This window comes from Dermacentor albipictus, unplaced genomic scaffold (genome assembly GCF_038994185.2).
Source record: "Dermacentor albipictus isolate Rhodes 1998 colony unplaced genomic scaffold, USDA_Dalb.pri_finalv2 scaffold_28, whole genome shotgun sequence".
Classification (NCBI taxonomy): domain Eukaryota; kingdom Metazoa; phylum Arthropoda; class Arachnida; order Ixodida; family Ixodidae; genus Dermacentor; species Dermacentor albipictus.
In genome coordinates, this window is record NW_027225582.1 from 212,526 (window position 1) to 238,349 (window position 25,824).

At 49.0% G+C, this 25,824-nt stretch overlaps 1 protein-coding gene across 1 annotated transcript in view; it reads right to left on the bottom strand.

Moving 5' to 3' along the window:
• LOC135913890 (uncharacterized) overlaps window positions 1-22,832 on the bottom strand; it is a 45,650-nt gene extending 22,818 nt beyond the window's left edge. Inside the window, exon 1 of the mRNA XM_065446570.1 lies at window positions 22,703-22,832. The gene's annotated coding sequence lies outside the window, so the exon portion shown is untranslated. The remainder of the gene's footprint in view (window positions 1-22,702) is intronic.
• Between the last annotated feature and the right edge of the window lie 2,992 nt (window positions 22,833-25,824).

A 25,824-nucleotide genomic window follows, 5' to 3' on the forward strand; every position in this document is an offset into this window, starting at 1 on the left:
TTGGGCACCGAGTCATGGTTAGGATCTTCTGTTTCTGATTCTGAAATTTTCCCAGCAAGCTACCACTGTTTTATGCGCGATGGCAATTCTCACGGTAGAGCTGTCTTTATTCTTGTACATAATAGTACACCTTGCGTTCACGTGGCAAGCCCACTACTTGATGTCGAGGCAGTTTTTTGTAGGACTCGGCTGGCAAACCGAAAAAGCATGGTGTTTGTCTCCTAGTATCGTCCACCAAGCGCGTCGCATTAGCCGTTCATCAAGCTTTCTGACTTTCTGGAGTGTTTGAAAAGTGACCATGCTCTGATTGGAGGTGAATTTAACCTACCGGAAATCGACTGGTCATGTGCAGTTCCCAGGAATTCTGTTGGTGGTTGTCCGTACTCCTCGTTTTTTGATATAATGGACACTCATGCATTTGAACAATATGTCCTCAGTGCGTCGCGTGACGATGGTACTGGCCATGTCTTGGTCTTGCTGCTCTGTAATAGGCCTGGTATTGTATCAGACGTTCATGCACTACCTGGATTGAGCGACCATAACATTTTTATTGCAGACGTTAGTGTTACAAATCTAGCCATGGTGAAGAAACCGCCCAGAAAAGTGATCTTGTATTGTAAGGCTGATTACTGTTCTATAAATCAGTCACTAGATTCGTACTTCCCAACGTTTGACACATTAGCGGATGATTTGAGCGTTGAAAATTTCTGGGAAATCCTTAAAGGAAAGCTCTTCTATCTTCGAGATAAATTCGTTCCGACGCGGAGGCTTTCATCTAAGCGTGATAAAGATAAATGGTGGTTTCATCAGGAACAGCGTCTCTTTCTGCGCAGGGTGCGGAGGGTATACTTAAAATATAAAAAAACACAGGTCACTTAATACACTTAACCAAACTAAAGAGGCTGATGTTTGATTTTGAGAATTCAACCAAATCGGCTAAGCAATCTTATTTTGCTCGTCTTGGGGAACGGTTGGTAGAAGTTCCCAAAACATTTTGGAAGTATAGTCGGCGTAATGGACAGAACGAAAGTTCTCTCTCTTCTCTTGAATACTTAGGCACGGTACTCAATGATGACAAGCGCAAAGTTGAAGTGTTTAGTAGCTATTTTTCTTCCGTATTTAGTAATCGCCAATTTCGGATTGTAAATTTGAATTTTTCGCTATGCAATGAAGAAATGCCCAAAGTTGAGTTTGCTTTGGAAGGTGTACATAAGCTGTTAGCAAATGTTTCTTGCAGAAAGGTAAATAGGCCAGACGATATAACAGCAGCAGTGCTTAGTAGCTGTGAATTGTTATGTCTGTATTTATGCCGTCTTTTGCAAAAGTGTTTAGACATGCGTGCCGTACCTACCGACTGGAAACGGTGTTGAGAACTACAGGCCAGTGTCCTTGACTAGTATTACATGTAAAATAATGGAACATGTTATATATAGTTGTATTATGTCACATCTAGTTAAACACAATCTGTTAAAAGCAAACCAACATGGATTTCGGAAGGGTGTTTCTTGTACTATGCAGCTTGTAGAATTCATTCACGATTTGGCCCTAGCAATACACAAAAGGCGGATAATAGATTGCATGTTTCTAGAATTTCGTAAAGCGTTTGACATTGTGGCTCATTACCTACTTATTAGCAAATTACACGCCTAAAGGTTGGACGAAAAGTAATTGCATGGGTATTTGAATATCTTTCACATAGACAACACTCTGTGGTTCTCAATGGCATCTCCTCTCATCATGCTGCAGTGACCTCCGGAGTGCCCCAAGGCTCTGTTTTACGGCCTCTCTTACTGTTATTATATCTAAATGATATCACTAGAGGTATTACGTCATCTTTCATAATCTTTGCATACGACTGCGCAGTGTATAGGGTTATTGATAGTGATTGTAATCTTTAAGCACTTCAGAGTGAGTTAGATAAAAAAAGATAGTTAGTTACGAAAAAAAACCTCAGTGTCACCGAAAGCAAGCGCAGACTTCATTGGTAGGATCTAAAGGACATAAGAAAGGGCCCCAGACTCAAAATTTCTCAGTGTTTACCATTGTAAAATAGGTATTCAGAGGAACAAATATATTACATTACCGTCGTATATCTCGCGTAGAAGGGGCCATGCCTTGAAACTTCATGAATTTCTTTTTAAGGGTTACACCTTGCGTTATGAATTTTTTTATAGGATCAGGAGGGAGTGGAATGCTCTGCCGTCAAATATTGTAGGTATACAATGTAACAAAAACTTTTACCACGCTTTGTGTGTTGACATGAGTGGCAGTTTATGCAGATATGTATGTCCCTCCCTGCTGTAATGCCTTCCAAGGCGATGCAGGTATCCAATGAATAAAAATAAATAAATACAATATATCAGTACCAGTGGTGAGGCACGCCTGCACCGGGACGACACATTCTTTTGCAACATGTATCTTTTGCAGTTTTTCAGCTTAGTAACTTGTGCCATAGCAATCACCCTTACTGTGATGGTATTGATAGGTTTGTGCAGAGGGAAACCCTAGAAATGGACAAGTTTCTATGCAGGCGTCCATGGCAGCTTGGATGACACGTAGGGTTGGGCAGGATGGACAGGTCGTAGCTAGAATGAAGCTTGAGAATGGCTTTGTCCCACGTTGTCATTGGCGACTGAGTACACGTTAGCGTCGACTATGTGGGCAGCCCCTGTGATGGGTGAGGCCTTTTTAGTGCCGCTGGAGCAGTATTTCAATCTCATGGGCCTAACCTCCATCGTTCTCTTGGCCGAGGTGGGCATCTCCAGGGCTGCTGTGCTCCATAATGGGGGTACCAATCCTCACGATCCCGTCTTGGCACATTGCACTCATCCACGAGAAGGACAGGTTCTCGGCACGAATAACGGTTGCATCAGCGAGGCTCCGCAGCCTCGAAACAGCGGTCAACAACTTGGATGCGCCACGCCGATGCGGTGAGTGCCGCGGTGGCATTAGCGAAGGCACACAAGAAAACGAGCGGGACGCTGCAGGACACACATCTGGAGCTGTTTGCTTGAGGCGTTGTTGTGCATCATTGTTCATAACCTCCTAGAAGGTTAGCTTTGTCACTGCCTCACACGGCACATCGCATCGTGGCACAAGAATTATGCTTTAGTTGACTTATGGAGTTGCACGTGCCAAGGCACACCGTAGTGGTGGACAACGAATCAACTTTGACCCCCTAAGGTTCTCCAGCGAGCATCTAAATCTAAGTAGGCAAGCGTTTTTGTATTTTGCCCCCGTCGGATTGCGGCTGCCGTGGGCGCGATCAAACCCGTGGCCTCAAGTAATGTTATAGCCGCAGCGCTACCCCGTCGGCTGCAGAAGTGCTGATTTGACGGGCAATCGGTTCCGTAGTGCCGCCTAGATGGTACGATGTTTCAACTCGGCTTTTCGTCTGCACGCCAAGCGTCAGTCATCTGCTGGACAAATTTGCATGGTCTATTTTCCAGAAATTGTAGAACGGTACTGTACCATACCTTGAAGTTAAATTTATCCAATTTTTCCGCAACCACTGTCCTGTCTCATCATGATCATCAGCAGCAGTGGCCTATTTTAGGTCCACTGCATGATGAAGGCCTCTCCCTGCAATCTCCAATTACCCCTTCCCTGCGCCAACCGCTTCCAGCTAGCGCCAGCGAATCTTCTAATTGTATCGCTGCATCTAGTCTTCTGCCGTCCTCTACTGCACTTCCCTTCTCTTGGCACCCATTCTGTAGCCCTAATGGTCCACCAGTTATCTCCCCTGTGCATTATGTGACCTGCCGAGCTCCAATTTTTTCTGTTAATGTCTATTAGAATATCATCTATACCCGTTTGCTCTCTTGTCCAAACTGCTCTCTTTCTGTCTCTTAAAGTTATACTTAGCATTCTTCGTTCCATCACTCTTTGCACGGTCCTTAAGTTGTTCTCAAGCTTCTTAGTCAGTCTCCAAATCTCTGCGCCATATGTCAGCACCCGTAAAATGCACTGATTGTATACTTTCCTTTTCAATGAAGATGGTACGCTTCCAGTCAGAAGCTGACATTGTCTGCCGTATGCGCTCTAACCCATTTTTATTCTTCTGCGTATTCCCTTCTCATGATCAGTATTCCCTGCGATTTTTTGGCCTAGGTAAACGTACTCCTTCACAGACTCTAGAGGCTGACTGGCGATACTGAACTTTTGTTCCCTTGCCTGGCTATTGGTCATTATCTTTGTTTTCTGCATATTAATCTTCAACCCCACTATTACATTCTATTAAGGTCCTCTGTTGTAACTCGTCTGCAGTGTTGCTGAACAGGACAATGTCATCTGCAAACCGAAGGTTCCTAAGATATTCGCCGTTGATCCTCACTCCTAAGCCTTCCCCGTTGAATAGCTTGAATACTTCTAAGTACGCTGTGAATAGCATTGGAGAGATTGTGTCTCCTTGTCTGCCCCGTTTTTTATAGGTATCTTCGTACTTTTCTTGCGGAGAATTAAGGTAACTGTGGAATCTCTATAGATAGTTTCTAATTTATTGCTACGGAATAGTATTTCCAATGACGAAGAGGCGAGCAGTAGGAAGACGACGACGACGATTGGAGGCTAGCGCGGGCTGCTGCCTCTTGTCCAAGTGCGACGTATTACGTCGTAAATATACCTGTATATAGCTTTTCATCTGCGTCTTCTTACGTAAGCATATTTACGCAAGCGTCCTGTATTCCTTGATTACGTAATGCCTCTATGACTGCTCCTATCTCTACTGAATCAAATGCCTTTTCTTAATATATGAAAGCTATATAGAGAGGCTGATTGTACTATACGAATTTCTCGATTACCTGATTGATGACATGGATGTGATACATTCTAGAGTATCCCTTCCTGAAGCCAGCTTGTTCCCTTGGTTGACGAAAGTCCAGTATTGGCCTTATTGAAAATTATCTTGGTGAATATTTTATCTAATACTGGGAGTAAATTAATGGGTCCATAATTTTTCAATTCTTTAATGTCTCCCTTTTTGTGGATTAGTATATTGTTTGCATTCTTCCAGTTCTGTGGGACCTTTGTGGTCAATAGACATTTATACATCCGCCAGTTTTCCAAGCATTAGGCTTCCTCTATATTTGATTAAATTGACTACTGTTCCATCTTCTCCTGCCATTTTTCCCAGTTTCATGTCTTGAAAGGCCCTTTTAACCTCATAGCTAGTTAGAGACGGAGTCTCTGCAGCCTGTTCTTTACTGCTTCTAATGGAGGTGCCGTGGTACTGTATAGGCCAGCAAAGAATTCTTCCGCTGCTTTTACTATACATATCATATTGCTGATGATATTATCCTGCTCATCTTTTAGTGCATCCATCTTGGTTTGTCCCGTACCAAGTTTCCAGCTCACTTATACCATGCTGCGTTCATTTTTTACGACTTTCATAGTCTTTTTGACCTAATTATTTCGAATATCCCTTATTTTCTCCTTGTTGCTCACTTTTGACCTTTCCGCGAATTCTATCTGATCTCTTGAATTGGACACTTTCATTCTCTTTCGTTGTTTTATTAGGTCTTTTGTTACTTGGAAGAGCTTGCCTACTGGTTGCCTTGGTGCCTTACCTCTCACTTCAACTGCTGCATCTGAAGCCAGCCTAGTTACGGGTTCATTCATTAACCCAATTTCATCTTCACCTCTCTGAATGATAGAATGAATGAATGTTTGATTTTTAATGGTGCAAGGGCCATGTATGGCCAAAGAGCGCCATGTCCATGGTAATGGGTTCGCAATATACTTGATGAGTTCTATGAAGTTGCGGCGATGTGGCTGTAAAGGGGCCTTAAAAAGTAGTCGCTCTAAAGTACGTAAAATCTGAATAAGATTATGGCGATGGCGTATGACGTGTGCTATGAACATTAAGATGTATTCAAAAAGAATAATACGATGTGTAAAAATATATAGGGTTATAAGATTGGCTAGAGCACTACTGCCTCTTTAAAGCCCTTGAAACGCAAGGGTCTGGAGGCATGTGCTATGCAACACAATTATCGCAGCGGCATCCCCTGGAACGAGGATGCTCTACGAATGTAATGGGCTTATAACATGTAGGACAACATCATTTAAGAAATTGAGGACTGCCTTGATAATAAAAAGGGGTTCTCTGCCAAGAAACATAACTGGGTGAAGAGGAATGTAGTAACGGTATATATGCAAGAGGAAAATGTTTCTTTTTCTCCACTTCGGCTTTCCGGCACTCCAGGAGGACGTGGAGGACGGTAAGCCTCTCCCCGCATCTACCACGGGTTGGAGGGTCACTTACTGTGAGTAGAAAATTATGGGTGCCAAAGGTGTGTCCTATTCTGAGATGACAGAATAGGACATCTGTTCGGCGTGATTTTGCTACAGAGGGCCAGAATCCTAACTGTGGTTTTATCACGTGGAGCTTACTATCTGTTTCCGCGTCCCACAGGCGTTGCCAGTGGTTCTGTAGTTTTCTTCGTAATAGAGGCTTCAGATCAGTAGCAGCGACCGCAGCGGTAAGAGTAGCTTGCGATGTAATTGATCTGGCCATTTGGTCTGCTAGAACATTTCCCTCAATACCTCTATGGCCAGGTACCCAACATATAATAATATGCTGGTTAGATATGTATGCTCTACAGAGAACGGCGTAGAGCTCAACAAGTACAGGGTTCTTGTGTTTAGAGAGTGAATTCAGGGCTTTTACGACGCTTAGAGAGTCTGTATATATGACTGTTTTTCGAAGTTTTGATTTCATTATATGCTTCACTGTCGACAATATTGCACGGGCTTCTGCCGTAAATATACTAGTTTCAGGGTGCAGCGCGCCGGATTCTGAAAAAGATGGGCGGGTGGCTGCGTAAGAAACCCCTGCATCCGGCTTGGAAGCGTCCGTGTAAAACTCAGTGCAAGAGTACTTATACTGGAGTTCTAAAAAATGCATTTTAATATGTGTCTCTGGCGGATGTTTCCCGACATCTACAAACGACATCTCACAGTGTATGATCTGCCACTGCCATGGCGGTAACAGTTTCGCTTGAGTCATAGAACAATGTTCAAGGAGGGGAACACCTATTTCCTCAATTAGGTTCCTCACACGCAAAGCAAACGGCTTCTTATTGCAGGCCGGTTAAGGAAGAACGTAGCAGCGGCGATATCGTTTGTGGTTGAATAACAAGGATGTTCAATGTTCGCTTGTACTCTCAGGAAGTATGTGAAACTGCTATATGACCGTTGTAGATCAATTGACCACTGATTTGACTCTACGTAGTGGCTCTGGATTGGACTTGTTCTGAAAGCGCCCGTCCCGAGACGGATACCCAGATGGTGGACGGGGTCTAGGATTTTTATTGCACTTGGTGTTGCAGAATTATAAATTATTGCTCCGTAATCAAGGCGGGAGTGGACAAGACTGTTGTATAAGTTCAAAAGACACTTTCGATCACTGCCTCATGTAGTGCGTGACAGAAGCTTGAGAAGCTTCATTGTTTTCACACATATTATTTTCAGATTTTGAATATGGGGAATAAACGTGAGCTTTGAATCTAAAGTGATTCCCAGGAATTTATGTTGGCTGCTCACAGAGAGGTGGTCTCCCTTGATCGTAATACTAGGCAGTGGTGCTACCCCCCTCTTGTTTGAGAAGAGTACGCAGGTACTTTTTGGGGTGTTTATTTTGAAGCCGTTCTCATCCGCCCATTTAGACAATTTGTTTATCCCAAGCTGCACTTGTCGTTCGCAGACAGCAATATTGCAAGATTTGAAACTTACTTGTACATCGTCAACCTAAATGGAATAAAACATTGCCCGTGGAACGACTGTATGTAGGCTGTTCATTTTAACAATGAACAGTGTGCAACTAAGTACGCCCCCTTGCGAACACCAGTTTCTTGGGTGAATGATTTAGATACGACATTACCAATCTTTACGCGAAAAGTGCGGTTATACAGATAGCTTTCAATTGTGTTTAACATGTTCCCACAGACGCCCATCGTGGAAAGATCGCGGAGGATCCCATATCGCCTCGTCATGTCGTACGCTTTCTCTAAGTCAAGAAACACTGAAAGTAAAAACTGTTTATGAATGAACGCATCTCTAATGTTTGCCTCAATGCGGACAACGTGGTCTATTGCCGTCCTTCCCTCTCGGAAACCCCATTGAAGGGGGTATAGTTTATTGTTGCTCTCTAGGAAGCTGATTAAGCTCCGGTTGACCATTTTGTCAAAAGCTTTGCACAGACAGGTTGTTAGCGCTATTGGCCTGTATCTGCTGGCTAAGGCCGGATCTTGCCCTTGTTTAAGTATGGGAATAACTATAGCTTCTTTCCAGGACGATGGAATGTACCCCGCCGCCCACATGGTATTGAAAAGAGATAGAAGTGATTCCAGTGCTTCAGGGTGTAGGTGCCTAATCATTTCGTACATGATACGATCGCCACCTGGCGCCGAGTGGTTGCAAGAAGCCAGAGACGCCTTAAGTTCTGCCAAGGTAAACGGACAATTATAAGCATCACTCGATGAGCCTTTGCGGTTTAGGGGATGCCGCTCCTCGCGTTCTTTGTGTCTTAGAAATGTTTCTGTATAGTGCGATGCACTGGAGATATATTGAAAGTGGTCGCCTAGACAATCCGCCTGATTTTCCAGGCTGTCACCTTGGCTACTTACTAACGGTAGGGGATGTGACTCCCGGCCTATTAACTTATTTGCCCTATTCCATACTCTGGTTTCATCAGTGTATGAATTTATACTGGAGATGTACCTATCCCAGCTTTCTCTCTTTGCTCGTCGACGTGTTCTCCGGCCTTCTGACTTGACTTGTTTGAAATTAATAAGGTTTTCGGCGGTTGGACAAAACCGAAGCAATCTCCAGGCCTTATTTTGATTTTGTCGTGCTTTCCGAAATTCGTCGTTCCACCATGGGATGCGACGTTTACTTGCCAAACCGTTAGTTTGCTTGATACATTTAGTTACAGCGTCAATAATAAAACCTGTTAGATATGCCACAGCGTCGTCTATATTAAAACCAGCGATGTTATCTGCGCCTAAATACGTCAGCTCTTGGAACAGTTCCCAGTTGGCTGAGTTCATGTTCCATTGCGGAAAATGTGGCGAGCATCCATCCTGTTTGGTTAGGTTTAAAATAATTGGAGAGTGGTCGCTCCCAAAGCAGTTCTTCGGAACACTCCACTCAATATACAGAATCAGTGTACTCGATACTATACATAAGTCTATTGATAAGTACGTGTTATGCGTCACTGCCGGCTCACTGGGTGTGGGACGGACAGCCGCCGGAGACCGTTGTGGCGCTGCCCCCTGACGCGCCATTTCGGCAAATGTGTTCTTGGGCAGGTAAGATACCCGCCTGCGTGCCTCCTCGAACGTTATGTTTTCTTTTACTTTTATCGTCACAATTTCTTTTTCTTTTTTCCAGGACGGGCACGACCGCGAGTACGCGGCGTGCTCACCTTCACAGTTTACACAATGGAGAGAGTTTTCACAAGATTCAGAGGTGTGCTCATGAGCACTGCATTTCGCGCAGGTTTCGCGGCCTCGGCATCTCTGTGAACTGTGACCGAAACGCTGGCATTTAAAACAACGCAGGGGATTGGGAACATATGGGCGAACACGGAGCTTGATATACCCGGCCTCAATGGACTCGGGCAGAACACTTGTGCCAAAAGTAAGTATCAGATGTTTGGTCTGTATTTCCTTATTATCACGCCTCATCTTAATTCGCCCAACGTTTATGACGTTCTGCTCACTGAAGCCCTCCAAGAGATCAGCCTCAGTCAGCGCCAAGAGATCACCATGGGAGACTATGCCACTGGTGGTATTCATGGTACGATGAGGAGTTACTGCTACTTTGGCGTCACCAAATGAAACTAGATTGGGTAGCTTTTCATATTGTTTCTGGTTGCAGAGCTCCAAGAGCAGATCGCCGCTTGCCATCCTGGATGCTTTATAACCTGTACCTTTATAACCTTGGGTGAGAGTCGTGGACATGAGGAATGCTGAGATTGTTCGCACGGGTTTGTCTGGTGTTTCGGAGTGCACTACATGGAAACGAGGAAAAGTTTCTTTTTGACGGGCAAAAAATTCGAAGACATCATCGGTGCGCCACCTCTTGAGGGAGCGATCAGGTAATGGGGGGAAGGAAGAAGCCATAAGAGATTGTAATTTCGGCAGTAACGCCAGCCACCCACCGTGGAGTCCTACAAGGGGACGTTGCAGGGCCTGTGAAACACGGCCTGCAAACGCCAGCTGTACATTACCACTATAACCAAATATGATATAACCTAGGTTGGCTATTCACACAAGGTTAACCCTTGCTGCCTGGAAAAATTGGAAGTAAGCGGAAGCTAGGAGAAGACAGGAAAGATGAAAAGTGAGAGAAATACGAAGGCCAGAGGGAGAGAGAGAGAGAGACAGGAAAAGGCAACTACCGATTTCCCCCGGATGGGTCAGTCCCGGGGTGCCGTCTACGTGAAGCAGAGGCCAAATTTTAGGTGTGTTGCCTCCGCCGGGGCGCCTTAAAGGTCTGAACACCCGGCATCGGCTATACCCCCAAGATCCCCTTTTCCCCGGACACGGCTAAGCCGCGCACGGTTAGACGCGGGAGGGTCCAACCATCATGTGCTCGGGTACGTGGTGTCGCAACACACCAAACGCCTGCTTACGCAGAGGCCCCTGCGGGGTCATCTCTCTGTCATAAAGCTGCATATTTGTTTGCAAGTAGCAGCCTAAATTGGACTGCCTCTACCCTTACTGCATCTAGGTTGGCCTGTTTCCTCCTGAGCAATTTTACTCTTTTTTTCTTCAAACTGAGCTGAATCCTACACCTCACCAACCTATGATCACTGCACTTTACCCTACCTATCACTTCTACATCCTTCACTCAGCTGGCGTCGGCAGAAAGCATGAAATCTATTTCATTTCTTGTTTCACCATTAGGGCATGTCCAAGTCCACTTTCTGTTGCTACGCTTCCTGAAGAAGGTGCTCATTATTCAGAGCTTCTTTCTTTCCCTCAATTCTACAAGCATATCCCCTCTATCGTTCCTAGAATCGACGCCGTAGTTGCCAATTGCTTGTTCACCAGCCTGCTTTCCCCCCCCCCCCCCAATTTCGCATTGAAATCACCCATTACTACAGTATACTAAGTTTGCACTTTTCTCATCGCTCATTCAACATATTCATAAAACTGATCTACTTCATCATCATCATGACTCCATGTTGAAGCATAGGCTTGTACTACCTTTAGTCTATACCTCTTATTAAGTTTGATTACAACTACTGCTGCCGTCTCATTATTGCTGTAGAATTCGTCAATATTGCCCGTTATGTCTTTATGGATTAGCAGTCCTACCCCGTATTGTTTTTTATCTGGGAGACCTCTATAGCAGAGCACATGGCCGTTCGTCAGCACTCTATAAGCCTCACCAGTTCTAATCTCACTAAAGCTAATGATATCCCAAACAATGCGTGATAGTTCCTCAAAGAGTCCTGCTAAGATAGCCTCACTGGATAGAGTTTGGGTGTTAAAGGTTGCCAGGGTCAGATTCCATTGGCTGCCTGTCCGGGTCCAGAGATTCTTAGCCCCCTCCGCTGCGTTACAGGTGTGACCGCCGCCTTGGTCAGATGCTCTGTAGCTGCTGGGGACTGATGGCCATTGCCTGATCGAATTAGTTATTTGGGAGGGATTGGCCGAATACTGCACCAGGGAGGCCAATTCCTGTTCTGGTGTGTGTGTGGGGGGGGCGGGGGGGGGCTCTTCTGCTGATGCTTAGTGGGTCTTCCCAATTTGGTTTTGCCAGTATTAGCATAGCCCCACCCGCTCTGGGCATCTTTTTCTGGTGTCAGGCATTACTCCAAAGCTGGAGATGTAGTTCACTGGAGGAGGTGGAATTCGAGTTTACCACCCTCGATTTAAAAAAAAAGAACTTTTGTCATTCGAGGATTCGAACCTCTGACTATGGCAACCGAGCAACCGACGTAGTTCCGTCAGATAATCCTGTGGGTGGCGAGGCTACCTTATCGCAGAGAAGTCCAGCCCAGAGGGCGTTACATGCCTGAAATATCTCTTGATTTATCCGCCATTGGCGGATTTTCCTATAGGTGGCACAATGTAGTGTCATTTCTGAATCGTCCTAACATCGTGGTTCCGGTATCTCACGTACGCTTGGTGCCATGAACGCGGCTAGGTACACGGTATGCGTGTAGTAGTGGCGTTTCCTCGCCTTCTCACGTCGCCTTTTACATCTGCTGCACTCCCCATGGGAACTACGAGGGAAAATTGCAAGGCTGTCATTCACTCCTCTCGTGGCTGCCGTAACTGCCGCTATTCTCTTCCTCATCTCCCTATGTCTTACCATTCGATCTATCTCGCCTCTGGACTGTTGCACTTTAGTAGAATGTAGTTAGTCGCTTTTGTGAGGAGGGGGGGGGCACAGAAAATTAGTTTTCAAGAGAGTACTGTGCCAATGCGCAATGTGGTGGTGGGATGTAAATGTACAAAGAAGTTTGTCGCATCGCCTTTCCTCTCTGCAACGCTCCTGCCATGTATACGCACGCTCTGAACTACCTCCCGACGCGACGTGCAAGACAGCGACAGTATCAGCAACAGCAGCATTGGAAAAGTCGAAGGAAGGGGGGAAAAAGAGACGCAAGAACATGTCCGAACAGAACGAGCACTTGCAGCGCCACCCTTCCCCCTCCCTGCGCCCACCCCAAATGCGTTCTAAAACCTGCACTGTTGAATGTGTGGCATAAGTACAGTATTTGAAACGTTATTAAATTACTTAGTACAAACTAATAATTGTTGAACAACACAAAGAATACTGGTCGCTTTTTCGGGTCTCTTCTAACATGAGACAGTTGGTTTCATTCGCATGGAAGGTTTAACTTTTTTTTTGGAACGGTGCATGATACCAGGACACCAAGTGTAGGTAAATTTGTTCAGTTTTAATTTTTGCGACAATGATAATTTGTGGAGTTGGCTTTTGAGCCAAGTTTGGCACAGTTATGTGCCTCGGCTTTCGCTACATAGCATGGTGGCGGCCACGCGCACGCCTACCGATTGCGCATTGCTCTGGTTCGCTCACACTGCGGCATTCGGCGTCTAGAGTGGCGCAGAATCTCTTGCCACCGAAAAGCAACGTCGTTCATATTCCTCGACATATGCACCAGCAGAGCTACTGCCAGCTCTCGGATCACTGCAAAAACTTGGAGCGTGTGGTGCATGTTAGTACTAGCCTGATCTGCCGGGTAGCTTAGACGCTCGCGCGGGGTATTCCCTCCCCCACTATTTATGAGGCTTTCTCTGCTTGCGCCGAGTGTGCGTGTTTTATGTTTCGGGTCAGTTCTCACATCAGGACTTTATACTTCTACTTGGTATGCCGCTTGTCGTCCAGAACAGTCCTTTCTCACAGTGTGTGTAACATCTCCGTACTCGAGAAATAAGCATTCGACACAGCCTTTCGAGGCGAACAGGGTCAGTGCGATTTGCCACGAAGGATGACCCAGTCCTCGTTATGGAATTCTGGCGGTTGCATCAACAGGAATCGGCGTGTAAATTATCGGCGTAGAGACAGCCTTTTAGGCGGAATTCGCCGCCACCGAATTGGATTTCGCGCTGGTCTAGACGCGGAGTGTCTCAGTGCGAACGAGCATTTAGGGTGCAAATGAAAATTTCTGGGGCCGGTGAGAGTTTTAATCGGCTGCGGTATCGCATGTAGAATTTTAAAATCTTGTTTCAATACGGCTAAGGGGCATCATGTGAGCGCTCTCAGAGCTGAAATGCCACATTATTGACCATTGTGCGCGACCACAACTTTACATAGCTGCTTATGCGACTATCAACAATACAAGCGCAAACACATGATCACCAGCATGCTTTGATGTGAAGGTGAAGGAAGGCCGCGATTTCACCAGTTAGATTCCCGGTCTTGACGGCCACATTTCGATAGAAACGGAACGCAAACGGAACGCAGATTTAGGCGCACATTAAGGAACCTCATCGGGTCAAAATTAATTTCTTGTTCTCCACTACAGCGTCTCTCGTAACGCCAGTGTTGCTTTGGGACGTTACACGTCATGAATTATTGAATCAATCAATAAATCAAGTCATCAATGATATAATCCATGAGGGCAGAAAAGGTTTTTGCAATTATCAAAATGAGGTTAGTGTCGAAGCGGCTCTGGCGAGTGCTCTAACGTTAATCATTGCGCTCGTGATGAAATGATGAGACAGCAACCCAAACCTTGACCACGAAAAATAAACTCATAAGGCGCTCTTGTAATACCTTCGTAACGCCATGATTGGATTGGATTGGAAAAACTTTAATCAAAGTCCTGCAGGACGCACGTCAGCGCGCAGTGAGCGTCTCCCACGCAGGGACCGACAGGGAGTACCTGGCGGCCGCTGCGCGAGCCTGCTGGATGGCCCATTGCTGGTCTTGTAGGAGCGGGCTTCGTATGGTCTTCTCCCACTTGTCGGAGGTAGAGTCGGGCGGAGAGTTTCTGCATTCCCAGAGCACGTGTGCGAGTGTCGCCGTGACCCCGCATGAGGGGCACGCATCGACGGGGTACACGTCGGGGTAGATGATGTGTAGGGTGCCGGGGTTTGGTATCTGTCTGTATCTGTCTGTATCTGCGGGTATCTGCGAGTATCTGCGGGTATCTGTCTGTAATAAGCGTAGCGTCAGTGCCTGCGGCCTGTTTAGTTTGGGGTGCGGGGGTGGAAAGAGACGTCGTCCGAAGTAAAAGTGTTTGGTTATTTTATTATAGGTTACTGGGGCGTCCCTGTTCGCTTCCAACTCATCGAGGCGTGGTTGCCCGGGGGTGACGGCGCGGTCGAAGCGCGCGCGCAGCGTCGTGGGCTGTCTCGTTGAGGTTGGGCGGGGCGCCCGGGATGCGACCCAGGTGGGCAGGAAACCAGATGACGGTGTGGTGTGTTAGGGTGCTTGGATCAGCGCAGCGGAGGACGCGTAACGCCTTGACGGAGACGACTCCTCTCTCGAACGCTTTGATAGCCGGTCTCGAGTCGCAGAATATTGTCGTTCGCTTATCGTCGAGCCCTGCCAGGGCTATGGCCACTTGCTCCACCACCTCGGAATCACGTGTGCGTACCGTGACGGCGTGTAAAGTCCGTTGCGAGGACGGGACCACTACCGCGGCGAAGGCTCGGTTGCATCGGTAGGCGGCGGCGTCCACGAAAGCGACGTCGTCCGCTTTCTTGTTTATTCGTTTGAGGAACGCGGTGGCCCGGGCTAGGCGCCTGCCTCGATTGTCTTCCGGATGGACGTTTCGCGGAATGGGTGCAATCGTGATCAGGTCGCGGAGCTCGCGGGGAACCGGCGTAAGCTCCGGTGGATCCTGGGTGTTCGGTGGGAAGTAGCCGAGCTTGCGCAAGATGTGACGGCCGGTCTTCGTCATCGTCAGTCGTATCATCTGCGCTCTCTCCTGAGCCTCAGCGATCTCTTCGAGGGTATTGTGCACCCCAAGCTCGAGGAGTCGATACGCTGGCGTCGTGATCGGGAGCCCAAGGGCCCGCTTCACTACCTTTCGGATGAGTGTATTGAGCTTGTCACGCTCCGATTGTTTCCACTTATGCATTGCTGCGACGTAGGTGAAGTGACATAGGACTCAACGCGTGCACGAGACACAGCAGATTGTCTTCTTTGAGGCCGTGGTGACAGTTGGCCACCCTGCGTACAAGTCGTATTGCGTTGTCCGTCTTTGTCGTCAGCTTGTGGACAGTTTGGATGTTTGATCCGCCCGCCTCGATAATCATTCCCAGTACTCGGATGGAGTCGACCCTGGGGATTGGGCGACCGTCTCTGGTGCGGACAGTGATGTTGCGCTCGGTCGGTGGTTTCCATCCCTTAGGCCTTTTGCCTTGTCGTTTTAGGCTGTACGATAACAGCCCCGATTTGGCGGAGGAGCACTTGAGGCCCGTGTGGACGAGATAGGATTCGGCAGTTTCGACTCCTCCTGCAGAGCGGATTCGATAAAGCCGTCCGACCCCGCGGAGCACCAAATGGTGATGTCGACCGCGTATACCGTATGGTTGAGGCCTTGTATCTTCGACAGGCGTTCTGAGAGCCCAGTCATCACCAGGTTGAACAGCGTCGGCGAGAGGATGGAGCCTTGGGGGGTGCCACGTTGTCCGAGCTCGACTTCTTTCGACGTGAGGTCTCCGGCACGGAGCACGGCCTTGCGACGGGTTAGAAAGGAGCGGACGAACTCGTAGAAGTGGCGGCCGAGCCCTAAGGCCGTGATCGCCTTTAGTATTGCCGAGTGCTGGATGTTATCGAAAGCCTTCACCAGGTCAAGGCCGAATATGGCGTGGGTGCCCCAAGTAGCCCCGGCGTCTATGATCTGGTGCTTCAGGAGAAGCATCGTATCCTGAGTCGAGAGCCCGGGTCGGAAGCGGATCATGTGGTGTGTGTACCAGTCCTGGTCTTCGAGATACCGGCCAACTCTGTTGAGTACGACATCCTCGGCCACCTTACCCACTCACGACGTGAGCGAGATGGGGCGAAGGTTATCGACGCCAGGCGCCGTGCCCGGTTTCGGAATGAGGATCGTCTGGGCGAGTTTCCAAGCATCAGGTTACTCGCCCGCTCCCACATGTCATTGATGGCGCCCGTCAGGTACACGACCGAGGGGTCGTCCAAGTTCCGCAGAAGCTTGTTGGTTAAGCCATCGGAGCCCGGGGCGGAACGGCCGTTTAGTTCGTGGAGAGCCCGGCTTATCTCTTCGACGGGAAATTCGGCGTCTAGGAGGCTGTTGTCGGTACCTGTGTAATCGGGATGTAGGGTCGGCGGGCCTGTGGGTATCGGCAGGCACTTATGCACAAGCGTCTTGACGATGTCATCCGGCGAAGCGGTGCCTTTGGCCTGGTGAAGGACTTTGGTGAGCGAGTGGCGCTGGTTCATGCGGGTGTTGGTGTCATCAAGCAGGTGTTGGAGGAGGTTCCACGTCTTCCCGTCGCGGACCTGTCCGTCGACGGAATTACACACCTCGTCCCATTGCTGTTTGGATAGGGTGGTGCAGTGTTCCATTATGGTCTGGTTCAGTTCTGCAATGCGTTTGCGGAGCCTGCGGTTGAGACGCTGGCTCTTCCATCGTGTCAGTAGAGACTGTTTGGCTTCGAGCAAATGGGCGAGGCGGCTGGCCATCTTGTGGGTTGGCATATCCGTGCTAAATGTTCTTGTGGCATTAACGACATCGGCCTTGAGTTCAGCCGTCCACGTCTCGAGGTTCGGGGCAGTGTCTGGAGGGAGTCGTGAGGCGCGATTCTTGCGAAAGAGGTCCCAGTCGACCCACGTGTACGACTTGGGCTTCCTGACGATGCTGGGTAACTGCACGACCAGTATGGGATGGTCGCTGCCAAGATCCTCCGCAAGATTGGACCAGCGGGCATCGGCTGTGTTCTTTACGAAGCAGAGATCTGGAGTGGTGGCTCTGTGCGTGGATGTGCCGATACGGGTAGGGAACGACTTGTCTGCCACTAGGGTGAGATTGAGCTCGTTCGCATGCTGCCACAGCGCGGTGCCCTTTGGGGTGTCATATACGTAACCCCAGGTGCCATGGGCAGCGTTGAAGTCGACAGCTATCACGAGCGGGTTCGAGCCAGCAAGACGAATGGCTCTCTGGAAGAGGTGTCGGAAACGGTGACTCGTTTGTCTGGGGCTGCTGTACACGTTGAGTATGTACACACTTTGTCGGGACACGTCGCTTGGGAGAATCTCCGTCATGGCGTTGTCCACCTCGGACGTGCCTGGTTCATGCGCGAGGCAGGTGAGCTTTTTAGAGACAGGCGTGGCGGTACCACGTCCACCCGCAAGGCCTGGTAACCACTGGTAACCGGTGAACGTAGCGGTGTGTGTTAGAGTTTCTTGCAGTAGGATTACGTGGGGCTTGGCGTCGTGGCTGCGTAGGTATTGCTGCAGGGAGGCTTTCCGCTTAGTGAAACTCCTGCAGTTCCACTCCCAGATGCGGAATGCTTCATCTCGCCTGGCCATCTTGATGCTTGTAGGGGTCGGCCCGAGCGCTTGACGGTTGGAAGGGGGCCGCGTGTGCGGGTGGATTTGGCGTGGGTTGTTGTGGCGAGACCGGCTTAGCAGCGGCAATGGCGGGGGCTACGACGTTTTCAAAATAATGTTCGACTGTCCCTAACCGATTACCGTGGGCCGCGAGGGTTGACTGTACGCGGGCCATATTCTCTCGGAGAAAGCGGAGGCTCTCTTTAATTGCCGACAGCGTACTTTTAATCTCTTCTTACTCGGGTTTCAGTTCTGGTAGGGCGCGAGCGACGGCGCGTTTCTTGGGCGCGCTCTCGCCGTCGGCGCTATCAGCGCTAACAGGTTGTGGCGGTGGTGACGGGGCTATTGCCTTGGCGGCGTTTTCGGCGGCGGGCATATTGGCTGCGCGCGCGCTCCTGTCGTTCTGTAGTTCGGCAACTGCGGCCGTGAGTTTGAGGATTGTCTCTTTCATAGCGGCGTTTTCGTGTTTGAGTAACGCTATCTCGGATGTGTTAGTGTCTGTAATGTGCTCTGGGAGTGAGCCCGACCCTACCTGTGATGTGGTGTCGTTTCTTCTTCCCCGGACGACATCTGTCCAGGTGAGGGCGCCTCGTTTCTTGTTGCTTGTTGGTGGTGCCGGTGAGCTTCGCAATCGTTGACAAGAGGGCCCGGAGCGGGATCCAGAACGGGAGCCGGAACGGGACCCGGGCCCGGACTTGGAGCGAGAAATGGAGCGGTCCCGAGATGCGCCGCGCGGCGCACCATGGGAGCGGGCCCGTAGTCGGCTCCGGGATGTCGATGCCCGCCTGGAGCGGCTCCGAGATCGGCCCCTGGATCTGGACTGGGATCGGTTGTTGTCAGCGGCCCGGGCACCTCCAAGGATTTGCGGGTAGGCGTCTTCGGTGGTAGCGATGGCGGACTTGGGCATTGCAGTGCAGTCGTCACCGTTCCTCGTCGAGCGTGCTCTCTCCCATCGCCGTCGACGGACCACGTATGGTATGTGGTAGCGTTCCTTGCAGGCTTTGTCAGCGGTGAGATGGGGGCCACCGCATAACTTACATTTGGGTGCACAGTGGTGCTTCCGAGTGGGGTTTGGGGCACCACAGCCCCGGCAAATAACTTCCCCAGGGTTTGGGCACACGTCCGCACGGTGGCCGAGCCGACCACAGGCGTAGCATATGCCGACCTGCCTGCGGTACAGCCTGCAGTGCATGAGGGCCGAGCCATAGCGCACGAAATTGGGCACGCGATGGCCGTCGAATGCCACGATTACTGCGGTGGCAGTGCCTATGCGCTTGGCGGCCAATGCCAGTGGATTTTTGTCATTGACGATTTTCGAGTCATTGTCCGTCGGCCCGTCTTTCACGGGGACCCGCGGATGACTCCCTTGCAAGTGGACTGTGGTGCCGCTTCGTAGGCGCTGATCTCGTGGGTGACGCCTTGGATGCCAATTTGCTTTACTCGCACGTAGCGGTTAGCATTTTCTCTGAGCGGAGTACTTGCCTCTAAGATATTCTGTTTGTTGTTGGGACAAAGCGTGTCCGATTGTTGTTGTGCCGGGCCGAGGCCAGCCGAGGCGCCAATGGCGTCGGCAACCACCGCAGTGCCAACGTTTGCTATGTTAAGTCCCCCGTGCACGAGGCCTTATAATAATACGGATGTCATATTTTGGCAATGGCGGCATTCTGCTCGCGCAGATGATGGTGTTTTTAACGTTTTCACGGCCGCAAGTCTCAGTTCTTCCACGTTTCAACACGCCATATGGCGGAGTATGGTTAGCGCTCTCACGTTTGGCTGCGGCGCGGCGAGACGTGGCAGTCTGCCAGCCTTGATCCGGGGTGATTTCCCCCTCGGCAATGTCCTCCCCAGCCACTTGGTATTCCATGTCTGAGCACAAGAATTATAGCCCATGCAGCGGCGGTGACGACGTGGAAGAGAGAGCAAGGCGCCAGAAGCGGCGCCGCGCTCGACACGTCGGATTAGAAGCTCCCCTCGTTAGGACTAGCGAGGCGGCGGCCGGGTGACGATGGCAAAACCACTGTAGACGGTAGAGATAAACACTCACAGTGTCCAGGAAAGTGTCCACAGGGTCTGTGCAACTTCACAAAGCCATCTTGCACAAATATTTCCTTGAAATCGTGAAAGATCGCCGCGAAAACATTGCACTGTAAACGGAAATAACTCCGAGGTGGGAGTATACTGCTTGTCCTCTAGCGACCCCCCGGTTCGGAGTTTATTATGCTCCGTATGATCGGAGTAGAATTTTTACTCCGTACGAGCGGAATTATTGCGTGCAATTATGGGAGGTTTTTTCTGTCTTTTTTTATTTTTTGCTTTGCAATTGACGGAGTTTTTTCGAGGTGCAATGGGAGTATAAAAAGAGGCATCGCGTCAGTTTGCGCCAACATGTTTACATGCAGAGGCTGCTGGTCAAATTTCGAAATATGCACACGAGACCGCGTCAAATTCGATGAAACAAGTCAATGAAAGCACATATATCATGACATACATAAACATTCCAGAAACGCCCAATGCAGAAATTTGAAAGACATCCCACGTACACGCGATACTCAAGATGCAACGGTGCCAGTATATATAGCCACGATACTGTGTGCCTCGAAACCGCCAAGGGAGCAGCTGTGCTGTTTTCAGAATTACGACTCACATGCTTGTTCATACGAGATCTGCCTCTTTGAAACTAACAGAATACCTTAATCAACACAAAACTGTTAATTCAAAATAGTGAGAGAAAAAAAGGTAATGGCGTTATTTTTCAAAACTATGCCATTCTGTGAGTGCTGAAGCGACTTCGCACACTGCCGGCGTTCGCGGCCAAAAAGTAGTGCGTTAGTTACAGTAAGCTAGAAAAGTGTAAGTGCATGTGCTGCATAGCAAAATTTCATTTTTTCGATATAGTGGTAGCGTAGCAAGAAATTATTACGTGTGAGCATGACCCGCAGCAGCCGACGTAACACCGAAAAACGCGCAGACATACATTTTATACACCGCACTACTTGCTCTGAGTACAAGCAATCTGTCTCGGTTGCGAAAAGGAGCTACATCGCTGATCTGTCGAGTGAACCCCTAAACTCGTAGCCAGCAGGCATGCGTCTAAATCAGTGTCTCGGATAGAGCGTAATGTTAATGCAATATCGCAAGCAACGACGTGACCAAAACCTATATGCGCGATAACAATTCGATTCACATCGCTCAATAAGAAGCTTTATTTTAAGCACACATATATACTTATGTCCTACCGTTTTTCTTCGGGCGAGGATATCCGTTCACAGATAAATAAAAACAGTTGCTTGCACTCCGGTCTTTCTCACTGGCAACACAGCACCGCAACGAACTTGGGTTACGCCATTCATGCGCGACTAGCACGGATGTCGTCGCTCGAACAGTGGCTGCCGTTGCCATTGCTACGCGGTCCTTACAAACATTACACCGGACGTTGTCAGCATGTACTCAAAAGGACATAGAAGTGGCATTTCACCTACTGAAGAACACAAGACAGGGTGACGCAGCACGGAAACACAGCCAGAACGTGAGCCGACATCACGAGCCAGCGAGCAGCTTCGAGGTATACCTAAGCCTTTTTCCGCACTTGAAAACGTGGTTCTTGCAATCATCGTTGTCAGCAAAGTGATCACAGCTAATGTACTTGAAGCTGAGATACAGTGAGCTTCAGGCATGCCTATAACACTTTCTGGAAGGAGATACGGGAAACAAATTGACGAAACGCTGTCACGTAACGACACTTCACAGACGTAAACAAACCGTCAGCCATGAGCACTGCCCGCTCCGCCGAACGCGCCCGGTCGCTGGCGAGGCGCACAGCCTCATGGGAAGCGCCACGTGACTAACCTGTATCGGCGGAGGGGAGTTTTTCAAAACTCCCTGTCGGAGTTTAACGGGAGAACAAAATTTTTAAGCGGAGTAAAATCGCGTCATGTCGCCTTAATACTCCGGCAGCTAGCCAGCGGAGTGAAACGAGGGAATGGCGCAGTTTTGCTCCCATACATCGGAGTAAATATTTGAGGAGGGGAGGTTTTAGGGCACATCACCTCTTAAAAACTCTCAGCTGGGTTTATTTTCGTTTACAGTGTGGTATAGAAACAAGAGCCGAATTGAATTCGTCCGCACACTCCGGCGTCTTCTTCTTCCTCCCCCGACGCCATAATTTTTCATTTCATTTAAATCTCGGGTGGCTAAACGAAACGTCTTGGACACTTTTTTACGATCCAGCATTATATCGCTAATATTACGGAAACACCGCGAAAATGGAACGCGTGGACAAGAAAAGTCCCTGACCTATCTTGTCCTTTTTTGCGCTGTCCTTCCGTCATAACGTCGTACCAAGTTAAGACACTTATCCAGCTGCAGGTTTAACCTTTCGGCATGGTTTGAAACAATGAACACATCGACTACGCCAATTTCCATATAAGAAATTGTAGACGTAGTTCGCTTTTGTTTGATTGTTTCGAATCACTTGGGGTATTCGACGGAAAGGCTCTAGTGCGCTTAATTAAAACAGACAAGTTACTCAAGATAATATCTGGTGTAGATGGCGCCAATATTTCTACATAAAGTAGCCCCCGAATGTGTCGATAAATACTATCGATTACAGATTTATACCAGAAATACATAGCTTATTGTCATCACTGGCGTTTCGGGCAAGCTATAAAGGCAGCGCTACTCACGCCAACTGCCCTACCAGAACCGTGAGTGCCTTCCTTTCGTGAAGATGCCTCGTCCCGGGTGGTTGCAGCCACGACGTGCGTCCAAACGTGAATCACGACCGAGTGTTGTTGCCGAGTCGCCTGCAACCCGGAGATCTTGCTCTTCTTCGTCGTTTCGTCTACAGCATGCGGAGCTGGAAACTTGGGTGGCCGGAAGTGCTCTCAATGCGCGGCGAGATTTTTTTTTTTTGCGAGTATATAAACAATGTAACAGACTACTCCACTGCTCATATGCGATATTCCTGAGATAATGAACAACACACATGAACTAGCTGGCTATTCTTCTTTATTTGGTTGAATAGCAAGATACACGCACCAGCAAAGGACGAATCCTGGCACTGAAGTAGGTCTCCCAGAGTTTGCGGGCGTTTCGGTTTGGCGCGTGCTTTGTTATCAATGTGAATGTGTTACGTTGTCATCATTACTTTCTCAAATTTTGGTCCGCAACGTGAAGCGATGTGAGCGATCTGTAGATAATATTTTGGGTTAGCTAAACTTAGAGCGGGATGTACACGTCTGCCCCAGCTTTAGCAGTGGAGAGGCAATAGACTCGCGGCGATATTAAAGCGCAGCTCTTAGGCGCCTGCTCCTAGGTTGAGCGTCGGCGTGCCTCTGAGTCCTACCTTATACCCGAGCGATCGAGCAATGTGAAAGATGAAAGCGAACGCGGGAGATGAAAGATGGGAGCGTGAGGAGGAAAGTAGAGGGGAGGCTAAAATGAAAGCATTAGGCGGAAAGCGGAGGCGGAAAATGGCCTGCGCATGCGGTGAGTTCCTAGCGGCCACGGCTACCGCAGCCGCGTGGGCAATCTCATCTGCGCGTCCAAAGGAGGGGGGGTGACATGCTGGCGTGAGGTGGGGCGAGCTACGCTCGTCCGCAGCGTCAGCTTTCGAGGTAAGCCCGCAGTGCCAGCGTGTCTGACGGGAATAACTCTTTTTGGGCCTCTGCGATTCTTAAAGTTCTGGCAGCCACATGGCAGCTAGCTAGTTCAGGTCCTCATAGGAAGTGACGTGGGCTGTGATTCCAAGACAACCCGAGGCTACCCGAAGTTTGCAAAATCGAACGCTCGGACAGCTCGCCAAATGTAAACATGCTACCAGCATTGGAGCGCCCGGCGAGGCTGGCGCGCGCTATATAGGCGTAGTCGGCCCATTTAGGCGTTGCCAGCTTGAAAAGATATATAGTTGCATTGAGGGATACGATCACTTTCGCGAGATTTCACGTGACTCGGCACAGGACACGCACTGGGCCAACCTCAGCTTGCACAGCGTAACAGACGGTCTCCGACGCGTCCGATGCCAAGACGCGAAATCGCGCGTGAGTGTATCCCCGAAAGCGATCGCTCAAGGATCTCAGTTCGCAGCGATCATGTCGCCCACCGGAGACATTGATGAGCTGGCCTGGTGCATCATTTGACAAGACAGGAAAAAGCAGGATATCGGGCACGTCTTATGCGCATAAACTTTCGCGGTGACCTGCTTAGGCTTCGATTTCAGAAAGTTTTTTCGGCTGATGGTGCTTCTGATTTTGACCCTAAGGAGCCGTAGGTGCGGCTGATGCATGAAAATGCCATCCGCCTGTGACCAGGAAAAACTTTCACACGAAAAACAGTATTGGTCGCCATCATAGGAGCAATCAGCTAATGTACATGCGCCTATTACTCAACCAGTGCATTCTTAGCGTCAACAGCCTGCAGTTAGAATACGTATCGGTTTCAAGCAGCCACCCAAGCATACGACGGAGAGACGGAGTGAACACGGGCTAGCTGCAACGCATTCGCTGACTGCAAGAAAAAGAGATATCGCTGCATACATACGCTAGATATGGGAAAAGGAACACCACCAGAGAAAGACGAACCGATAATGTACTGCAATGTGTGTGAATGAGCGTCTACAACTTGCGCGGAACACGATGCAGATAACATGCTTGCATGAGAGCGCGGCGCGCTGATCACCGCCGGGATGAAGCCTTCATGGGACAGGCACACATGCACACACAAAAGCTTCAAACGGTTCAGCTCCACTCTCATCGCACCTAAAATCCCTCAATAATTTCAAAGTATCGACAGGCTTCGATCCAGCCGACGACGCCAGTGATAGGCTGAACGGTGACATGTGACCTTGTTCCGCCCCTTTGCCGCCATGAAAGTTCCTGCACGCCAGGCGAAGTGCGCTGGTTTCGCCTGTTGTGCTATGCACATCGCTGCGATAATTTCGTTCCAGGAGGGCCGTAATGCCTTGTTGCTGTGCGGTTGGGTGCCGAAACCGGACGAAGATGGCAAGAAGTTATTTTGCATCCCGCGCGGCAACCAGAACCTAACCAGAAGAAAAGTATGGTTGCAGATAATTTAACGGAAGGACTTTAAACCATCGCTAACTGCACGACTATGCGAGGCAAGTAACGTAGATCGATACGAAGGTGCGATAGAAAGTATACACGTGCGTGTGTCGAGCTGTGATAGTATTTCACTCGCGTGCATGAATGTGGATGGCCGAAGTTTGTGGTGAATATTCACTTTAGAACGTTATGAGCCTGCTGAATAGCTCACTATGAACAAGGATGCGAAGGAGCGAAATGCCTTGTTGCTGTGCGGATGGGTGCCGAGATCAGATGGAGGACGGCAAGAAGTTATTTTGCATCCCGCGCGGCAAACAAAACCTAACCAGAAGATAAATGTGGTCGCATAGAATTGGACGGAAACACTGAACTGTCGGTCAATGCACGATTATGCTATGAAAGTAATGTAGAGCGATACGAAGGTGCGAGAGAAACTATACACGTGTGTGTGCAGAGCTGCGATAGTATTTCATTCGCGCGCATGAATGTTGACGGCCGAAGTTTGTGGAGATTATTGATTTTAGTGCATTATTAGCCCGTTGACTTAGCAAGTGCAGCATGACCTAGCATGCAAGTAAATAGTGTGACAAAAGCGCATTAACTCGCTGACATATATCCGCATTGCGTTACGTGCGCAATTCCAGCGAATTCTATTTTTATATTTTCCTGTGTTTGTGCGCGCGTTATTAACTGCGCTTCACATTATGTCCAAAAAGTCATCCAACTCTACATATCCTAATCGTATTTGGTGCATTGCATA